Here is a 23,039-nt window from a genome sequence, read left to right as displayed (position 1 = left end):
CTTGACAGGTGAACCATCTTTAGCTCGCACGTCTCTCCTGAGTTCTACATTCCTATTCCCTGTACCTCTACTCGGATTGCTCGTAAGTTAAAAAGTATCCAAGGAAGTTTATAAAGCCTCCTTCTCTCCCTCCTTTATCTCCTTACCTCATACTTTCTTTCTCGTATCTCATACTCTAAAAAAACGACTTTCTTTCCCATTATTCTCTAATCATGCTTATGATATCAACTGTGTATATCAATATGCACAAAATGAGAAGCCTAGGAGTCCACTTTGATTCTTCTGACTTCATGATCAGTTACAAAGTTGTACTGACACCACCTCTGAAAGACCTGCTTAGGATTTCAGATTTTATCTAATCAACACTTTACAAATCCTGAGTGCTTAGTCATCATCAACAAAGCAGTGTTGCCAGTTGATCTCCTGATGCTGGTGGTACAAGCAAAAGTTCCAGAGTCCTTCAACTGAGATCTATTTGATGCAATTTTGTATAATACTGGGCCAACCCATCTTCCACTGGCCACGCCTTATTTCCTGCGCAGCAGTGAGAGAACACAGAAGATGGACTCTGATGATGAGGATTTAAACCCAAAGTATCAACATTTCCACCTGTGTGACTGATTTCTTATCTGTAAAATGGATATAACAGCACCTACCTTACAGGCTTTTTTCTGATTGATCACATGAGTACACACATGACAATGCACGTTATAAACCATAGAGCACAACAAAAGTATTTTTTTTTACCACAGTATATCTTTGTACAACACTGACATATTAGATCTCAGTTGGACTAAATGTCTCGACTACTTTGGATCCAACATGATGGAACAAGTTGCTCTAAGAGCTCTGATTCCCTCGGATTAATGTCACAGCGGATCTGAGTGGGCTTCCTCGAGCCACTTTGGATAGGTGGAGAAAGCACATTAGTATCTATATGCTTTCCAGGTTGATAAGATCAACTTCTGCCAGTTCGAACATAAGCCAACTGGCTATACAGAAGAGCATTCTAACACAACCAGCTCCCCACAGACACACCCACTTCCACTCCCTGAGAGGTACCAGACTGTTGGACAACTTGGCCGCTGGCCTATAAAAATGTGGAAAAACTGTAAAAACATTAGCCAGTAAAGCACATACTGGCAGCTGAATCAAATATTTAGGCTCTGAGATGTACCCAAATAAATCGTTGGTGTGTTTTAACAAATGCTTTATTTGGAAAACATTTCCCAGTACAGATGCTGTCAAAAGTACCCATTTTTAGTGGGTTCAGTCAAGGGATGCAAGTACCAGAAGGGCAGGGAATGTTTTTTAAACAAAACTGCATAAACTGCAAAAAAAATTTTTTAATGTCAACTGTGGGAAGACATCCTTGAAAAACAAGAGTTCTTAGCGGTTTTCAAAGTTAAATTTATACCAATTGCAAATGGTAAAAATTTATAAACGTTAATACCACAAAATGAGAAAGTTATCAGAACTTGGCAAGGGATTAAAAAACTGGGCTATTTTTTAAAATGTGTAATATACTGATAAAAACAGGTGCAAAAGAAAAAATTAAAACATCAAACAGGAAGTCAAGAAGTTAAGCATTAAAAGTTAAACCCTTCACTTTCTGGATCTTTTAATAAACAATCAGTTGCAAACACTTTTAAGGGCTTTTATACAGAAGTTAATAACTTTGTGGGGGGAGGGGAGATATAATGCAATCCAAATACATGAACTTTCTTAACAAAATAAACTTTGGGACCAAAAGCCAGACAGAGCGTCTGATAAGCTGTCAGCCTCTATGAAGGCACAATAATACACTGTAAGAGACAGGAGAACTCTTGACCCCTGTTCTTAGGCAATGCTATAATGCATATGTAATTTACCAGGGCTACATCACCCTTTTCCAGTTTAGTTCCACCTGCACAATGACATGCTCCAAGACAGTAGAAGCTGCTAAACTGTAAACTATGAAGTTGATCCCTTTAAGGCCCCAGATGAAGAAATGCACTTTGAATAGTTCTCCTAAGGCTCAAAACAAAGAAACGCCTCCTTAATTAACAATGGCTAGACAAGTTTCATCACTACCAATTTTCTAGATTTTGTGTATAGCTACTGATGACAATGAAAATACTACGTTTGCGGTGGCAGTATGGGCTATGAATAAATATAGCTAATAGATCTTTTCCTACCTGAATGGATAGGGGAGTTAAAAGTTTTTGTTTGTTTGTTTGCTTGTCTGTTTCCCACTCACAAATTAACTGGCAGCACAACTACATTGGCTAAATCAATCCTATTTTTGGTGCCATGCAATCAATAAATGTTTATTAAATCAAATCAAATCATACAGAATACTTTCAGGAAAAGAATGATGCCAAAGTTATGATGCTGAACAAAACCTTAAAATTTTAGAATGCTTCACTCTGAGGAAAAGAAGAAAAAAAGTTTAACAATAAAAAAAAGAGAACAAGTTAAATATGCACGAGTATGTAAAATCTCAGCAATGTGTTAAATATAACATAATTACTGCAGGAGAATTTATGGCTGATCTAATACTGTGAGTTCTGATTGATCAGGATAAAGAAACACTGACAATAAATGAAACTTTCCCCTTTATCCTAATATATCTTCATTGCAAATGTGCCTTTCAAGAATTATGGACAGTCTTTAAAATAGTCTTCAAAGTTTGAGTCCCTACAATTAATCCAATTAATAACATAATCAATACAATTGACTAATAATTATTTATAACAGCATGGTGGCTCCTCAGTCACAAACTAGCCAACCTTTATGACATACGACAAATGATTTCTTTATGGGTCATCTCAATATAAGGGAATATAACAGCAACTGCATTTAAACATAAATATGACAAACTGGATGTGAAGGTTGATTTCCGTTTTCTTCCTTTTTTTTTTTTTTTGGTTAACTTTATAAATTTCAGTTTATTTTTCTCACCTTTTGTGTCTCAGATGGAATTCACAGTAATCACAGCTACTGTGGAGCAACTTCAAACATAAATGAAACAAATAACCAGCAGATCAATACGGGGTGACAGACTCCTGGCTAAAATCTTGCCCTAGTGTGACCCACCACTGCCCTCCTGCTCTCTAAAGACTTAATGAATCAGCAGGAGCACGCAGAAGACTGTCTGTGTTTTGCCTGTGTGAGAACTGGATTTATATCAGTACCAAAAGAAGGATCACTCCCCTTGCATGAGATAAATACACTGAAGGAAAGAGTCTGTGTCTACAAGGTGCTGGACACAATGATTTAACGTAGCTTATGGATCTATTTTATAAATACGTCATCATTTGAAGTTGAAACACCAAGAACGACAGAAAACTGGGATGCCTAATGAGAGAGTAATTTAAAATGAGGCACACATTAGAGCAAGTTGTTTCTATGCTGGCAACAGGAAGTGGTGCAATCGCAATCTACAAAAGGGAGAATGATAAAGTCCTTCTAGCATTTCTGAAGATGTTTTGCTCTAGAAAATGTATAAAATGACCTTGTTGTTTAACACTGAAGATTTTCCTACTGGCTCCAAAATCTTAAGTACTCATGATAATTACCCTGTGGAGAAATTTTCAGTTCTTAATAAATAATAATCTATGTAACAGGGCTCCTATGTGTAAAGAAAGAAGCCACAGGATGAAACAAAACACCGCAAGCTCCCCGAGGACTAGCTTCATGCCACCTAGCTGAATGGTGCAGGAATAGTTTGCACGCCTCTGTAAGGAAGTTTTGTACCCGACTGCTCCTTTGAAAGGGCATCACTGTCCATGCATGGCCAAAATGTGGACAGAAGGCACAGAACATTTCGACACAGCTGGCACAGCTAAGCCCTTCCTCCTCCACTTCCCTGGAATAAGGCCACTCTACTTCTCACCTGGAACTACAGCACGATGGAAGAGACAAGAACTAATTTTCAAAATGTAGCCACCCAGGGCAAAGAGATAGGTCCCAACCACAGAATGAAGAAAGGGAAGAAAGATTCACCAACACTATATCCCAGCAGACAGACTATCCGCTCACATGACAGATACTGAAGCCAAACAGGAAACAGGCAAACATATCACAGGATAAAGGAAGTAAAGAAGGAAAGAATGGAAGAGGAAAGGAAGGAAACAAGCATGCAAAGGAGGGGAAGAAGTACTCATTCCTAAAGAAAACACAACCTGAAAACAAAAGGCTTCCTATTACATCAGCATTTCCAAAAATGATTATCAATGAACAGGGGCTGAAAGATGAAATGATAAAATAACAGAAATTTTAAAAGATGTTGCAGACCCATCAAAACATACTAAGGATCAAAAAAAAAAAAAAAAACAACCAACAATTCGGTACTAAAAAATTAAATAAAAACCACAAGGGAATGAGGAGACGTGGCTAGAAATGAGAAGATATGGCTAAAAATTGAATTATTGATGTTTTTTTAAAAAGGCTTAATTTAATTGCAGTGAATAGAGAGGAGAAAGACAAATACATTTTTTTAATGGAGGAAGGGTAAGAGATATGAACTGAAAACTGTTGGTTCTATAGAAAACAACCCACAAACTGGCTGGAAAAATATTTCAAGTAACAACAGTATGAATTTTCTGTAACATCAAGGAAGAACAGACTAAAATAGCAGTTCAAAACTGATACAGAATGATACCAAAGAAGTTATATCCTTGAGTCACTAAACTTCAAGATAATGAAAAAAAAAAAATTCTGCAGGTATTCAGGCAGAAAAGAGCAAATAAATCACTTACGTGGTGAGGGGGTGAGGAGATCAGACCAGCCTCACTGTTCTGGGAGGGACATTCAGAGTCAGAGGACAAAGAAGCAATGTCTACAGATTTGTAAGTAGGGTCTCAGAATTTTTACAACAAAGTAAAATATCCTTTTAATATAAAGGAAACAGACATTAAATCATGCAAGAAAGCAAGGAATACAGCACCCGTAAGTCCTGCATAAAATAAGCTTCTCAATAACAGAACCCAGCCATTCAAATCATTAACACAGACACTCTGGCAAAAGGGCTACTTCGGGACTAAAGTTTTACAGAAACTTGGAGGAAAGTATGATCCAATTATTTTATTAAATTAATCTGACCTTAAGAGTCTAAAGGCAGCTGTTTAATGTGCTCGAATATAAAATATCGTAGGGAACACACGGTGTTATATTTTCTTAAAACTATATGACAATGAAATCTAGCTGACCCAGAAATAAATGAAAAGAAACAACTCACAATGAAAAAGTCTTGAAGAAGAAGGATGAAAATCAAACTGATTTAACTGATGGACATCAAACTGATTTAAATCTTCTACTGCTTAAATAGTTGATAAACTTTAAAGAACACAATATAGGTGTCCTACTTTTCCAGGGAACCAAGCAGAGTTCTACAGAGTCAGCAAAATTTGCTAATTGCTCAATTAATTCAGTAAAAGGAAACTTTGACACTTAAGAATTTAATTTTCAGTTGTAACATTATCATTGTATGATCATTAAAAAAGTAATCTTCCATTAATAAAACAGGGGTTTTCATCTAAAGATCTGAAATTCCAATCAACTACATATCTAGTATGTAATACAAAAGTAACCTCCTAAACCCCCACCCAAAAAAAAAAAAAAAGAAGTCCATTTATCTTAATAAAATGTAGATAGAAAGCTTGGAAAGACAAAAGTTTATCCCATTTATTCACCCCCAATTTTTTGCCAGTATTGGAGACTTACCAATTGTGAACACAGTATGCACAGTATGTCTAAAACTACCTTTCGTCATTTCAACCACTTTTGTTCCCTTGTAAACACTAGAATTTAGTAATTAATGCATTTTTACTTATATAACATAACACATGAAATCAGATGAATGAAATTCAGTTCAATCACATTTCCTTAAATACAGTCTAAATATTTCCTATAAAAAATGAAACAGATTTTCAAAAATCATCTCAAAAGAGTTTCAATTAATCACATCAAGGGGAAATAACATGAAGAATTACAAACACCTACAAACTGTTAACTGCAACCTGGTGGTTAATAAAATAAATAGAAGAGATGTTTTTACAAGGTATGATAATAATGCATTAGATATTTTATAAAATGGCCCCAACTGACCTTTCTGTTCTGTCCCAAACTAAATTACTCATTGGTCTCTAAAGCTAGGCTCTTCTTTTCTCTCTCTCTGTTTGTATTACTCCTGCTGCCTGAATCATTCTCTTTCACGATTGTTTAATAGTTAACCATCATTCTTCAATTACCATCTCGCTTGAAGACTTCCCTGTTCTCTTAACGGTTAGAGACTACTCCTTCCTTTAAAATCCCATCGACAGTTTATATCTTCTCACTGCATTTCAACATATTATTGCATTACAGCCTTTTGTACCTGTTTTATATAAATTCCCTCCATGTTTGACCCTCTGACTTTCCCCTGTTCTTTCCATAAACATTACCTGGCTGATCCCATGTACTCTGACAGCTTCAAGTGCCATCGAGCTGTCACTGACTAGCCCAGAACTCCCTCCTGTGCAACAGGCTCAAATATACCCACTGGAAAATCCCTCTGGATTTTTCTAGGGAAATCCCTATCTCGCAAGTTTAAACGGTCTCGTTACGTTTTGCAAACCTGATCCTCCCAGTAGCACCATCCACCCAGTGGCCCAAACCCCATCTTGATACCACTTCTGACTTCTTTCTTTTCTTCAAAACCACATACACTGAATAACTAAATCTTCATCACTTGATCTCCTATAATATTCTCCAAATCCATCCATTTTTTCTCCATCTCCATAGCCAGCCTAGAACCAGTTCAAGACAGGCTCATCACCAACTCTTTATCTGGTGGTCCACCTTTATTTCCCAGCTCAGTTCTTTTTATATACATTCAAGACACCATTAAAATGCAAATTCGGTCAATTTCTTTCCTAATCCTTTTCATATGTTCCGCACTGTTTTCATGATAAATACTACATTTTTAAGTTCTAAGGTGCTATAATTTGACTCCTCCTTCCCTCAAACAGTTATTATTTCTCATAGTCTCCACTCTCAAACTCTACTGATTTTTTTTTTTTTTAAACAGTTCCTCAACTTTTTCAGAATCTCCTTCTTGCCCATGGTCTTTCTCCATACTTCCTAACCCTTCTCTGGTGTGTGCCTGACCATCTTTAGGTCTCTTTTAGCCTAAGCTTCTTTTTCATTTGAAAATCTTCATGATACTTACTGGACCTGATCTAGGTGGGGGTCCCTGCCACATGCCGTCACAGAGCCAAACACTTCTCTCACTGAAGCTCCTCCCACACTGCGGTGATAAACGACTCTGTGCTTGTCTGCATTTACTACAAAACTCAGTGCAGGCACAAAATGCACTCACCATAGTCACTGTTGGGAGCCCAGGAAAACTGGCATGGTGCCTGGCACATATGGAGTCATCAAAAAAAAAAAATTAAGGAATTAATAAAGAAGACTAGACAGAAAGGCTCTTCCCTAGCATACCCATACATGGGCCGATTTTTATCCTCTCTAAAGCAGCAAGTTTGCAAGTTGTTCGACAGAGACTCAATATATTTTTGAAAAATAAATGGAACATGGACAAAAATGAACTTTGGAGCACGCTCCTCTAGAGTATTACACTTGACAAATGATAATTTCAAGGAATGAGTTGCTCAAGGTAGAAACTGAAACTTCCTCACTCATTACATTCTCTTTCACATCACCCCTGACATCCATCACCAGTGTCCGTCAATTCTCTTTCCCTCCATCTCAGGTATTAACACTCCAAGCCAAGCCACCACCATCTCATGCTGCCCTACAATAGCCTGACTGCAGGTTTTAGAAACTTTTAATCTATTTTCCATACAGAAGCCCACACCATTTTCTCAAAACTCTTGACCATATGAACCTCCTGCCTGCAATCTTTCAAAAATGCTGACTGCATTTAAAGTGAAATGGAATAATGTTCTCACAATGCTGGAAAAAAAAATAACTAAGTAGCTGGAGTATGTAAATTCAGACAAAAGTGGCTTACGGGCAAAATGCATTATGAAAGAAAAGGAAAATCACTGAGTAATGAGACGCAGGGTTTATTTCCTAAGAGTATTAAAAAATTCTAAATGAGTATGCACCTAATAGCACAGTTCAAAAAATATACAGCCAAAGTTTACAGAAATAATGAGAAACTAAGGGCCATGATCAGAAATGGAGATTTAAACCAACTCTTTCAGTCACAGATAAATTAGCCAAGCAAAAATCAATAAAGCTACAAAGATTCTGAGCAAAATAATTCAAAAGCTTTCTATACTGGACAAATGCAAAATGATATATATACATAACAATAAGAGAACTTGCATTCTTTCCAAACACATACAAAGCATTTACAAAACTTGTCCTTGAACTAAGTCATATAGTAACACCATAAATAATTAGCATCAGACAGACAACATGCTATAAATACCACACACTGAAGCTGATGCTTGGTAATTTAGAAACAACTAAAAATACGTTTGGAAATTAAAATTTCGACAGACGGTCCCCAACTTACAATGGTTCAACTTAAAAAAGTTTTCAACTTTACGATGGTGTGAAATCAACATACATTCAGTAGAAACCGTCCTTCAAATTTTGAATTGTTTTAATTTTTATTGAAGTATAGTTGATTTACAATGCCGTGTTAGTTTCAGGAATACAGCAAGCTGATTCAGTTACATATCATATATACACACACACACACACACAAATGTATTATTTTTCAGATTGGTTAGTGATACCCAGCACCCTCATGATGCTGGGCAGTGGCAGCCATCACAGCTTCCAGTCAACCACACAACCACAGGAGTAAACAACCAATACACTTACAACCTTTCTGTACCCAGATCACCATTCTTTATTTCACTTTCAGTAACGGTATTCAATAAATTACATGGGGGAGGGGGGTGATACAGCTTAACAGCAGAGCACATGCTTATTAGCACGCATAAAGTCCTGGGTTCAATCCCCAGTACCGCCATTAAAATAAATAAATAAACCTAATTACCTCCCCCCAAAACAAAACTAAATAAATAAATAAATAAATAACATTTTTAAAGTAAGTAAGTAAATTACACGAGACATTCAACATTTTATTATAAAATACACTTTGTGTTAGATGATTTTACTCAACTGTAGGCTAAAGTTAAGTGTTCTGAGAATGTTAAAGGTAGACTAGGTTAGCTATGATGTTTGGTAAGTTAGGTATATTAAATGCATTTTCGGCTTAGGATATTTCCAACTTAAAACGGGTTCATTCAGAACGTAACCTCATATGAGTCAAGGAAGGTCTGTAAATAACTCAAGACTCTCAGAAAAAATTATAGCGGAATATAGAAAATAAAATAGGTCTAAATGATATAGAAAAAGCTTCATACCCAAACTCATGGAATACAGTTAATGCTGTGTTTAGAGAGAAATTATATACTGAAATCCTTAAGAGTATAAAAAAGTTAAAAATTAATTAGTTCAGTAACTAAATTTATAAAAGAATATGGGAATAAACTCAAAAGAAAAATAAAGAAATAAAAACTAAAAGTACACATAAAGCAAAAACACAATAGAAAGAGACAACAAAATAAAAAGGAGCTAAATGCCTTAATACAATATTGTTGGGCTATCACAAATACTTAGTAAAGGAAAATACCTTCTTAACATTTGTTATTATATTTAACCATAGCACAAGCAGTAAATTCAGAACATTTTTGCCACATCATCAACATAGCTGTATAGAGTAACTGTTTAGGAAAATCCTGGTCTTGCCATTTTCCACAAAGCTAGCTCCTCTAAACCAGACCTTTTCCCTCAACCACTACTTACTGGAAAAGTCAACCTTAATAAATTTTCAGTGTTTCAAGTTTTGTGTGACCCATGTGCCAATTTTTCAGGATCTCATCTTTCTTTCTCTTCCATCACACATGGTCATGCCCTTTACCACTTTTTTCAAAGAATAATAAAAGGAAGAGAGAGATAGTACTCATTCCCTCTTTCTTTCATCTTCATGCATACTCTATCCATCCGTTTAATCAAACAATTCATTATAAAGGTTAACTATCAGGTACCTTTTGCTTTAAAATCAAAACCAGGCAGAAGTTCAACCTACCTGTTTAAATTGGGTTTTAAAATCTGTGAACCGCAAGTAACCATGTTTCCATCACGCCTTCCTTTCTCCCAAACTTTCCAGTCTCTAATGGGCCATGTAATGTTGAGCAAGTAGCTTCATTTTTATTAATTTTTTTCCTCCTATTTACATTAATCTATTTGAATGAGAGAATTCTTATAGTACCATCCAGCTCCAAATTTCTACATTTCTAAGATATATGTCTGAAATTTTCAGCATTACTGGGGAAGTATTTGGAAAGAAGCTGCTCTTGAGGCCAACAATAACATCATCTCTTTGAAGTGGAGACCTTGCATCCTGAACTACTTAACAAGACTAAGCCAACATAAAAAGAATGACAATCCGCTAACCCACTGGTCCCAGCTAGTCTCCCCTCTCACCTGGCCAACGTATTTCAATGTGGAAACAGCAACTGACATTATCAGCAACTTCCGCTCGGGTTCTGGCAGTATCTCAGTTCCACAGTTAGAGGCAAAGTAGGATTGAGATTCAATTTTTCACTCAAAAGCACTAGAGACTTCTCCACTATAATTAAATTCTTGCATTATAACAACATATATTGTTTCTGGCAGAACAAAAAAATAAGAGCTGTTGCATAATTGATTAGAACTGGGGAAAAGGAGTCGTCAATTCACACTCTTAGTTGCAACACAGACACTTAGCCTTTTTTCCTTTGCCTCCCCTTGATTATTTGCACCAAGCTGGCCAGCAGCAGGCTGGGGAACTGCCAAACTGCATGCCCGCTCCACCTCTGAATATCTGATATCTCAATTTTCTTCAAACTCTATGAGGAGAGCTGAGAGGTGAGGTGGGGAGGCAATAATAACCTAGTTAGACAAGGAAGCATTTCAGATGTATTTATGTCCTAGCGTGGAACCAGAAGAAATTGTAAGTGGAAGTCATTTAATTGCTTAAAAAGATAAATTTTGCTTACTATCCTCTACCTGTAATCACTCCACCTCTCTTCCTCCCACACAGATAGCTTCACAAGTGCCACCTCTACAATTATTTCTCTTTTGGGGCCTTTCTAAACAGCACTTTGAGAAATGATGTACAAGTAAATGTTACAAAACAAAGATTAAATGTATGTGGTTCTGTTAACTGCTGGGCAACCTCAGGCAAGTCCCTCAGTATTTCAGGGACTGATACAGGTTGTCACAGATGGAAATAACAAATCTGGCCAGTGGCCAGACTCCCACCTATTTCCACCTTTTTCGAATGCGTATATTGGGGAAGTGAGAGGGGTTTAGAAGCATAAATAAAACATTCTACAGATAATACTTTGTCTTTCCTATCGATAGTTTGACAACATTAATTTCCAGGAAAAGTAGTCACCACTGGAAAGAATTGAGTCTACTAAGGGGATAACCAGGTAAAAGTGTCTTAATTCATGTCGTCCAGGTGTTTAAGTAATAAGAATTATATTAGCAATTCAGCTTAAAAGTAATGGAGTAGTGGGAAGGGATAAATTAGGAGTTCGAGATTTGCAGATACGAACTACTACATATAAAATAGATAAAGAGTTTATACAGTAAAGCACAGGGAACTATATTCAATATCTTGTAGTAACCTATGGTCAAAAAGAATATAAAAACAAATATATGTATGTTCCTATATGACTGAAGTATTGTGCTGTACACCAGAAATTGACACAACACTGTGTCAAATATATATACATATAAAAGTAATAAAGTAATGAAATTTTAAAAATGAATTAAAACCCAGAAAAATCTAGCAAGTATGTATCCATAAAGTAGAATCAACCTTTCACACACACATAAACATACAAATGTATAAATATAAACAGGTATATTCTACCAGTATCTAATCTTTTTTTTTTTTAAGCAACCTAATTGTTCTTACTCATCATCTGATGAGAGTATTACTTCCGATTTTACTCTAAATCATAAATTGGAGTCAAGTCCTTTCTGAGGTTACAAATGGAATTCTGGGAACAGAAGCCAGATTTTCAAAAGCTTTTCTTCTCCCTCCCCCGGAATCCAGTAAAGGGCTAATACCTTCTCCCCGTTCGCCTTCACCCACCTCACCAAACGCTCCCCTTTATCTTCGTTCCAGGAAGCCCCCCTGTACCGATTTCCTAGTCCTGCACCACGACTCAGTTGACCTCCAGGAAACCTCCCCAACAGATGAGAGTTGACATGTGAGATAAAAAGCCACTTCATCTTCCATTCCAGCCAGTGGCTGAGGGACCACCTTTCTTGGTGCCCATGTGTTCCCACTTCAGAAGGGCCACTGGTGCTGCGCTTCATCCACAAACAACCCCCCTGTTCTTTCCTCCAGTATTAGAGCCTCCGAGTTCCTGAGCCCGGCCTGAATTAACACATGCTTCCTTGTCAGCTGCTCTCCAGCAACTGCATCCTCCAGTTACAGCCTGTCCACCTCACCTCCAACCTACTGCTGGTATCATTCGTGCTTACTCAGAGTATAATCTCTTGATCTCATTCTTGCTCAGGCTCTTACTCTAAACTTTACTGCCTTGGTAAGTCCCTAATGTCAAGATAAGCCACCTATTTCCACCATGTGTAACAGGAGAACCTTCCGTCTTCTCATGCTGTGTTTTATCTGCCTTGTGCTCCCAATCGCAGCTCCCTGTGGCCACACGGCCCTGGCCTGAGCCTAACTGTTCTATGACATTATAGACGCGGACAGTCAAGATCCAGGAAGCAGAGTGATCTCAGCTACTGCTGACTCCAGTAACGAGTCAAGCACCACTTAAGACCACAAATGATCCTGCTGTTTCTCAAGAGATGAGCAGAGCTCAAAAACAGTGAATCCAGGCAGCTGGTATTCCAGAGCAGGTGAGCTGTCTCCATGTGGGACATCATCTCCACAAGCCCGGGTTGCAGGGACAGTGCTTCAGGTCCTCAGGCAGGAATGGAAGGATCAAGGAAAGAGGGCAGGAATCGGAAAAGGTATAATAACCTCCAACACACAGATGGACGGAAGGGGAAGGAGACCTCTGCATGAAAATGGAAAGAACAGACCACGTGGGGCTCAGAGGTGGAGATGAACTGTCGCCAGCTTGGCTGAGCTCCATCCGCATTCCCCAGCACTGTCTTCCCTGCAGGGTTCCACAGCTCCTGGGTTATGAGGACATCTTGGTGAGATTCAGGAGACAAGCAGGAGCAGTCACATTCTCATCACACTCAAAGATCAAGGCAGGGCCCAGATGCAGTTGCAGCTCACACCCACTGTCACTGCCGTGCACCAGGCTGGCCTAGGGACAGAGTCGACCCAAGGTTTCCACCAGCTTATCTGATTCTCCAGCCCTGCTATGTGTGACTCAGTGAAGGGTGCCTGCTTCTCCTGCAGTTCACGGCATCCCCGAGGTTGGAGGCTGGTGAGCAGTGAGAAACCTGTGTGGACTCAGCCCACCATCACGGTTTCTGGTTTGTCCCCACTCTCCAGCATTTCTGTCACCTCCTTCCAGACTGCCTGCCCTGCTGATTTCAGGCCTAGCCTGAAAATACAGAGGCAACAACCACATCCACCTCGCTTAAGTAGCTCCTCCAGTCTGATGAGGTCAAATCCTGAAAATCAATCCCATATTCTCTAGCATTCCCATGGTTCTGTTTCTCTGATCAAACCCAAATTCTGAAACACAAGTTGGTACCAGATCAAGTTCCAGGAAAACAAAGCATGTTGAATGTGAATAACCAATTGACTCTTAAATTGGAATATGTGTGAGTCTTACTTCCATTAAGCTGTAAGCTATACTACCGAAGGGCTGAATTATGTATAAGATAAAGACTCACACTCATTGTTGAGTCAATAATTATTCATGATTTTATTAAAAACAGAAGTCTCTTTAGAGAAAAGTAAATTAATTCTCAGCTAACATCAGCTGGGGAGAGGGGAAGTTTTTTTTTGATGCACAGATGTTGATAATAACAAAATTAACCAAATACATATTATATTTCAACAATCCTTTTAATAATCAATTGCTGTGTTGCTTTAATACTATAACATTCTCATTAAGTCAAAATTGTTTAACTAAAATGATGTTTAAAAGATGCTCATATCTTTTTTATGATCACTCCTGAAAATTTCTGGTAAAACACATTATATAAACTACTTTGGCAATGTACTCTAAAGAGGATGACATAAAGCTGAGCTGAAAATCCACTATAATCAAAGGGCCAGAGAATGAAACAGGAAGAGAGATAAAGGGAGAGAGGCAGGCAGAGGGGAAGGGAAAGAGAAAATTATTTGGACACTTAAATGAGCCTCAATAGATTCTGGCTGAAATATTTAATGGTATCACTTAATATCACATCTACTCTTAACTCCAAAAGGCAATTCTGCAGGGCACTTTGTATTTACTAAGAATTTTTGTTTTTAACAAAATACTGTAACTTTTACCCCTATTTCTTCCAGTTAATGGGACACCAATCGAGGCCCAGGTCAAAGGTCACCCCACATGTGAAGCCATCAATGGGCCACACCAGCTTCCCAGCTTTCATTAAATACACTGTAGCAATAATCACATCCAATTGTAGTAACTTAATGCCTGTCCCTGAGATGATGAAGCCTTAAGAGCAGGGTCTAAATATAATCCGTCTGTGTAGCCCTGTGTCTGACAAATGATAGATTTTAAATCTATGATTACTAGATTTAATCACACTACAGGATAGGTGTGATGGTTAATTTTAGTGTCCACGTGACTAGGCCACATTAAATATTATTTCTTTTTTTATTTTAGAGTTAAGTATTTTATTGCCCTAAAGAACACATAACATAAAATCTGCCAGCTTAACCATTTTAAAGGGCACAGTACAGTGGGGTTAAATACGTGCACGCCATTGTGCAACAGGTCCCCAGTCAACATTTTTGGGCGTGTCTGTGACATGTTTCTAGATGAGACTGACATTGGGATCAGTGGCCTCAGTGAAGCAGACAGCCTCCCATTGCGAGCAGGCAGCATCCAGCCAATCTGTTGAGGGCTACGAAGAGAACAAAAAGTAGAGGAAGGGAGGATTCAGTCCCTTCCTGCCCACTAAAGCTGGGACACTGGCCTTCTCATGCCCTTGGACTTGGACTCACACCACTATCTTCCCTGGGTCTCAGGCCTTTGGACTTGGACTGGTATTACACCACTGGATTTCCCAGGTGTCCAACTTGCAGACAGCAGAACATGGGACTTATCAGTCTGCATAATCACATGAGCCAATGTTTTACAATAAATCACATATATCATATAGGAGATTATATATATGTATGCATATATATATGCTATTGGTTCTGTTTCTCTGGACAACCCTGACTAATATGAGCTGTCAGCATTCTGTGAGTGAAACAGCATGTGTCCCAATTACTGCAGCATATCCAGTGCCTTCAAGGATTTTATATCCTCCAAGAGAAAAGCCAGATGTATCTGTTTCTTATCAACACAGAGCAACAATTTGGAAGTCCTCAGTCATACCCTGAAACCAGAAGTGGGTGTGCTAAGTAGGAGGCCGGGTACCCCAGGTTAGTGGGGCCATCCCAGCAGACCTTCAGTCAAAGGAAACAATATAGATACAATAATTAGGCTGAAGAGCAAATTTTCCTAAAGCCAAACTGACACAATTAATATGATTTAAAATAATAAAAACAGCTATTTTAATGAGTGCTTAGTAACTACCAGACAATACGCAAGTGCTTGAGCATCTTCTCATTTCACCACCACAATGACTTTATGGAGTAGGCATTCCCATCATCCTCGTCGTCATCCACACATCTCAGGTGTGACAACAAGCTACAGGGGCAGGCGATGCCCTGTCAGAGCCAGGACTGAAAGCCAGGAGGCCAGAGAGCAGAGCCGAGCTCTTAAACACAACAGCAAGTTCAGCAGTCACCACGGGTCCCTTAAATGTACCTAAAATATGACCTATCAAAAATGGTGAAGTGAAGGCATTTTTATACTCTTCCTCTAAAACTCACGGAAAACTCTGAAAGAGAACTGAGAAAAAGAGAGAGAAAAACTCCATCTTAAGTGAAAATTCAAACAGTCAGAAGCTCAGACTGCCCATCAAAGCAAACTCGTCAAAGCCTGTGACAGCTGGGAGGCCACTGGGAGCTGACACACACCCTCTCAGACCTTGGGCAGTTTCCGAAAAGTAAAAATCACAGTGATGGAAGGACAATCCAGCAAAAGCAGAGAAAGTGGTGCCAAGAGAGCAAACACACAGAAGCAGCATTTTAGAGTCCAGCTCCACTGGCAAGAGGTCCCTGGAAGGAGACAGGAGTCTTTGTCTTAAGAGGCTTTGCTGTGCAAGGGAAACAGAGGGAGGACTCTGGAAATACCACCTTTATTTCAAGTATTTGAAATCATAAACTCAGGACAAAGATTTAGACTCACCTAGCTCCTGCCCAAAACTGCTGGTGAAAGCAGCGAATATCAAAAGCAAGAGAGAAACAGAAGCAAAAAGCCAGTGAAGAATAAACATCCCAGGGGGAATGACCCCAAGGAAACAGATGAAGGATTTTGATAAATAACACCTCACAGGCTCAAAAACAGTAATAATAATATGAACAAAAAAGTCTTTTAAAAAAAAATAATCCTCAAAGAAGTACAGGGTTCAAATGATAAAATATAAGGTAAATGAAGTAGATGAAAACAAGTGGACAGAGGTTTATAACACTACAGAGATGAAAAGCCCCTTCAGCAACTAAAAGATAATACAGAACATGACTGAAAATATACCAAGAAAAAAATGGTGAATGAGAAAGCACAGTAAGTGAAATAAAAACATTAACGGTGAAGACCACACATGCGGAAAATCAAGGAGAAACATTATACCTATTTTCAGGGTTACTAAATAAGAAACAAATAGAAAGGATACTTTAAATAGAATATTTACATGTCAAGACATAAAAACAGACTCTGCTTCTCAAAGTTGATTAGCAGGATCCAAGAAAAAACTGATACAGAAGGATAAAAACAAAGAAGCAAGACTGATGAAGTTAGTGGACTTCTCGCTTACTAAAAACAGTCCATGGATATCTGGACAAAAAACGAAACAAGAACAAGTGGGAAGAGTAGTTGGCTTGAGCCTGCACAGTGACACCAATGCCGATGGCAGCAAATCAATGTTTCCATATTTCTGAGAAAAATAAGAATTAAGACTAAATAGCTTTGATCATCACAATTAATCAGAAAATAATCATTACTAATCTAAATTTGAAGACAGTAAAACAAGAAGAGGGAAAAGAGAGAAAGAAATGTCATTATTTACCCATCTTTCACAGCAAAAAGTCCAAACATGTGTTTCAAGTCAAATTCATTTTCAAAAACAGAATTACCAGAACTCAAAGTTTGGTTTTGTTTTTCTCTTAACTCTCAAAAAACAGCATCACTTTGGTGAAAGGACATTAACCTGAAAATAATAAATTCCTTTGGCTTGAATTCAGTTTCTGTTTCTTCCATTACAATGGAAGCAAACTAAGAAAAAATAAATAAATAACTTTTTATCAGAAATACACAGTATAAATATGATCCTATTTTTGTAAAACTGTCTCTATTTCCTTGTATGTATGCATACAGAGATGCTGTAAATAATGTTCACCAAAGGTTAACAGGTGTGAGGGAGGGAGGTGATGGGGCTTTGCATGCTTTAATGTTTTTAAAATAAGCAATGCATCATCTTTTCAAATAACAAAGTCATTATTCTCCCACAACAGTGGCACAGTCTGTCTCAAATCCCTATATATCACTTTGTTCTCGCATCCCAGGAATGAGAAATTAGACACCCAAGGGTGAAGCGACTTGATGGAAGAATGCGCTGATTCAGGGTGATATTTCAATAAATATGCAATGTACCTACTAGTTTGTATCATTATCAAGTCTACTGATTTGGCTCAATAAAAGGAAGAACTTTTAATATAACTATATATGCCTGGAAATAGGACAAAAGGCCATATACATTAGAAAATTCCAAAGAAAACTCAACACAGTGCTAAAGTAACCAACCAGCTCTTATGTAAGGCAGCCACAGACCCTGCACATCACAGAGTCGATGACCTTTGTGGGCAACTTCCAATTCTGAAAATACTTGATTTTGTCATGTGATGTCACACAACAAAGTCATGGACCTCTGATGCTACAGAAATAATAGTACCAAGTGCCACCCACACCTGTGCCAACTCCATAGCTTTGAAATGTATTCACAAATATGCCCTATTTTCTTTCACCCCTTGAAATAGCTAGGACAGGTGTAATTCCACCTTACAGTTGAGGAAATTAAAGTTCAGAAAGAAGGCACTGGTCCGAGATCACACAGACAGAGAATGGCAGAGCCAAGCCTTGAATTTTTTTGTTCCACGTTTACTGTCTAGGCAGCTACTCTACACAAACGTACAGTGGTCCAGCGCTGACAACAGACTCCACTTACATCAACTGGGGCTTTTGAAGTAACTATGCCTGTTCAGCTCAACATGGAAGACAGGCTGGATTGTCTCTATTACAATCTTTCTATCTTGTGGGAAGAAAGAGCCTTGAAACTTAATGGAAAACAAAGATCAAGTCACCACAAGATATATGCCTATCGCTATGAAACAAACTCTATTCTTCGTAGGGAATTAAAGCTCTCTCAAAAAGGCTTGCTCTGGTCCTCCTGCTTTCCAAATACAAAAAGTAAAACTCACCCATGGCTAACACTGGATGGTCCAGGCAGCTGTTCATCAGAGTCACAGAACAAACGTTTGAACGTGCACTCTGAGAAGCTGGACTAATGTATATGCATGTGTATGTTTTGGACACCTGCTCTAAGCCAGCTGCTGAGAGCACTTGGTAAACATACTGAAACGGCTGGAAAACAAATGGAGCAAAGCCAGGTTTGCGGAGCCATGTCCGCAAACATTCGCAAGGAGAGCAACTGCTGAAATGCATTAAAGAGCATGTAGACCAGATTTTACACCAATATATGTGAATAGAAAATAATGGATAACTGGGATCTTTGTAGAATTTATTTCATGTTTTCTCATGGCAGATGGTAAAGGGACAAATTCAAGTGGAATGCAATTGAGTAAAAGAAATTAAAAACTGAGTAAAAGGAAGAACAGGGCAACTATATATACTCATATGTATTTTAATATAAATATATATTTATATATAACATATATATTTATACTTATATATTTCTGATTGATTGATTGATTGATTGACTGAGGAGATGAAGACAGCTCCTGGAAGTACGACTCTTGATATGGCCGCAAAAGAAACGTTACATACAAGAGCTAGTTAGGTTGTTTAAATATTAGAACCTAAGCAGAACAGCACAGCATGATATTCTGTGGCTCTTGGCAAGATGTGATCACCACTGGCAAACTGCAAATGTACAAAATAGTTTTAAGAGCCATATTCAAATCATTTTTCAATTATGTAGACAGTGGCATCCAGGGCTAACATTTTTAAAACACCATCTTAAAACTGACCTTGTGAATATATGCGACATACAGAAAAGGTAAGTTTCCAAACTGCGATTTTCTCTCTGTATCAGAATTTACTAAAACTAACAGCACCTGATTCAAGCAGGCTTTAAAACAAGCATCAGTGTGTTCTTTGTTCTAAGGCATCTATTACTAAAATTACGAATCAAAAATTATCAAAAAACAGTGATAAGAAAGATATAAATAATTCACTGGGACAAATACATTCAGTGAAACACTCACTGTTCCTTCCTCTATAAAGATTTCTGAACTCCTGAGTTGTCAGATGTGAAGGCATGATCATTTAGAATGAGTCACACACATTATAGTTCATCAAGGTAATAATTTCAGTTTATCCTCAGGATAAGCGGTAACACAATGATTCTCTTTGCCATCATCCTCAGTTGCTGTAAAATTAGCTACAGAACACTGACCCTGTCAAAATGTATAAACTTACAAAGCTAACACTGATCCATTCAAACATAAAAATTTAATAACAATTGAACAAAAACATCAATACAGTATCAACATCCTACATAAGGAAAGGGATAAATATATCTTTCAAGAAGATCAGTGACAGCTTCCATGTTTACACAGGGATGAGCCAGGAAAATTTGAATTTGCTACATCTCCCCCATTTGTCTTGAGTATATAAAACTGCTTAACTTTACATTATAAGTGAAATCATCAATGGCTTGCTAGAGCTAGCTCATCCCCAGCTCACGAGAGCCAACTGTTAAATTTTAAGGAATCTTGTAAGCTCTTTGTTAAATTACTGAAACCAGCCATAGTAAGAATTGACAAATACTACGCATCAGGCCTCCCTCCACATCCCAGAGCCAGTTTACTAGCACACCACTAATCCACATACAGTAAGTACACAGTACAATTAATTCTCATAAAGTAGGTAATACTGTGATCATGAAAAAGAACATTATAATACACCCCCAAAAAATCTCCCTTATATCATCTCTGAATCAATACTCCCTCTACAGGTCTGAAAATTTTCTAGATACAAATACAACAAAGGAGAAATTGCAGCAAGGAAGGCTTTTTCCCCCTAGGATTCCACATACAAATGAGATCATCCAGTATATGTCTTTGTCTTTATTTCACTTAATATAACGCATTCAAGGTTCATCCATGTTGTCACAAATGGTAGGATTTCCTCATTTTAATGACTGAATAATATTCCACTGTAAATAATGTTGCAATGAACATGGGGATAAAATACCTTTGCAAGTTAGTGTTTTTGTTACCTTTGGATATACTCCTAGAAGTAGAACTGCTGGATCATATGGTAGTTCCATCTTTAATTCTTTGAGGATCTTCCAGAATGTTTTCCACAGTGGCTGTACCAATTTACAACCCCAACAACCAGTGCACAAGGATTCCCTTTTCTCTACATCCATACCCACATTATATTATCTCTTGTCTTTTTAATTATGGCCATTCTAAACAAGTGTGAGGTGATATGTCACTGTAGTTTTAATTTGTATTTTCCTGACAACAAATGATGTTGAGCATCTTTTTATGCACCTGGCCCTTCATGTATCTTCTCTGGAGAAATGTCTCTTCAGACTTTTGACCATTATTTAATTTGGTTATTTGGAGTTTTTGCTAATGAGTAGTAGGAGTTTCTTATATTTTTGGATATTAACCCCTTATCAGATATTATGGTTTACAAATACTTGTTTTCCATTCTGTAGACTCTTTTCACTTTGTTGATGGTTCCTTTTGCTGTGAAGAAGCTTCTTTGTTTGATGTAGTCTGACTTGTTTACTTTCAATTTTTGTTGCTTGTACTTTTTTAGGTGTCATATCCAAAAAATCATCACCAAGACCTTTGTCAAGGAACTTTGCTCCTATGTCTTCCTCTAAAAGTTTCATGGCTTCAGGTCTTACAATTTTGTCTTTAATCCATTTTGAGTTAATTTTTTGAATAGTGTCCCCTAAGATATGGATCCAATTTCATTCTTTCACACATGAATATCCAATTATCCCAGTACCATTTACTGAAGAGACTGTGTTTACTCCATTGAGTATTCTTGGCTCCCTTGTCAAATATTAGTTGACCATATATGTGTGGGTTTACTTCTGGGCTCTTGATTTTGTTACACTGGTCTATTTGTCTTTTTTTCTACCAGTACTACACTGTTTTGAAGACTACAGCTTTATAGTATAGCTTGAAATCAGAAAGTTTGATGTGATACCTCCTGCTTTGTCTTTCTCAGATTCCACTGAAGTCTTCTGAGGCTCCATATAAATTTTAGAAATGTTTTTTCCACTTCTGTAAAATATGTAATTGGAATCTTGATACAGATTGCAATGAATCTATAGATAGCTTTCAGTAATATTAACATTTTAACAATATTAATTCTTCCAATCCATGAACATGGGGTGCCTTTCCATTTATTTGTGTCTTCTTTAATTTCTTTCATCAATGCCTTACAGTATGCAGCAAAGAGACCTTTTACCTCCTTAGTTAAATGTATTCCTAAGTACTTTATTGTGTTTGATGCTGTTGTAAATGGGATCAGTTTATTTCTTTTTCAGAAATTTTGTTGTTAGTGTATATAAACACTACTGATTTTTGTATGTTGATTTTGTATCTTGCAAGTTTACTGAATTCATTGATCTATCAATGTTTTGGTTGAGTCTTTAGGATTTTCCATATATAAAATCATAACATCTTCAAAGAGAGAAAATTTTATACCTCCCTTTCCAATTCTATACCTTTAATTTCTTTTTCTTACCTGATTGCTGTAGGTAAGACTTCTAGTACTATGTTTAACACAAGCGGTGAGAGTGGGCGCTCTTATCCTGTTCCTGATCATAAAGGAAAAGTTTCGTCCTTTCACCACTGAGTATGATGTTAGTTGTGGGCTTGTCATAAGATTTTTTATCACGGATGGATGTTGAACCAGAAGAAGGCCAATTTTAAATGAAAGATACAATGTGGAAAATCACCTGGAAGCAACCAACCTGACATACATTTATTTGAAGGTAGCAGGAGCGATGGGGGAAGGAAAATATGAAATTGCATGTGTTGTGCAGCTATACGGAGTTATGAGACACACGTCTCTGTACCAGAGTTTATGAAATAGAGATGGCTTAACATACTGTAGATTTTTTTTTAGTATTAACCTATGATTTTTATATTATAATCAATATACAGTACAAGTTCAAATAGACGCCACAAAGTGACAGCCAGCATTTGATTACTGTTAAAGTTCATGGGATTCTTTTTACCCTCTAATTTGTACCGGTACTGTCTGTGAGAAATCAAAGTTAAAAGCCTTTCATAATTATCCCACTCCCCTGACAGAAGCCAAGACCGCAGGTGCAAAGAGGATGGCATCTGACAGCAATCATACAGCATACGGAACTGGGAATAGGATTATGCTTGCAGTAGAAACTGATATTTATGAAACAAAATCAGGCCTTTTTTTTGGTCTCAGTGATCAATTGTATCAAGTGGTTCTCCATTTTATAAT

General features: G+C 37.6%; 1 protein-coding gene and 2 long non-coding RNA genes across 10 annotated transcripts in view; 1 reads left to right on the top strand and 2 right to left on the bottom strand.

Moving 5' to 3' along the window:
- KLF12 (Kruppel like factor 12) overlaps positions 1-23,039 on the bottom strand; it is a 517,595-nt gene that overhangs the window by 255,210 nt on the left and 239,346 nt on the right. The gene's annotated exons all lie outside the window — the stretch shown is intronic.
- On the bottom strand, positions 1,623-15,092 carry LOC116668716. Its single transcript, XR_004325952.1, has 3 exons — positions 15,083-15,092; positions 11,091-11,096; positions 1,623-1,774 (listed from the first exon to the last, which is right to left on the bottom strand). It is a non-coding gene; the product is annotated as an uncharacterized LOC116668716 (long non-coding RNA).
- LOC116668715 lies at positions 3,648-22,626 on the top strand. Its single transcript, XR_004325951.1, has 3 exons — positions 3,648-5,092; positions 17,148-17,155; positions 22,617-22,626. It is a non-coding gene; the product is annotated as an uncharacterized LOC116668715 (long non-coding RNA).

Source organism: Camelus ferus, chromosome 14 (genome assembly GCF_009834535.1).
Source record: "Camelus ferus isolate YT-003-E chromosome 14, BCGSAC_Cfer_1.0, whole genome shotgun sequence".
NCBI lineage: Eukaryota > Metazoa > Chordata > Mammalia > Artiodactyla > Camelidae > Camelus > Camelus ferus.
Note: the sequence above shows the minus strand (reverse complement) of the source record. Positions and strands in the feature narration are given on the sequence as shown.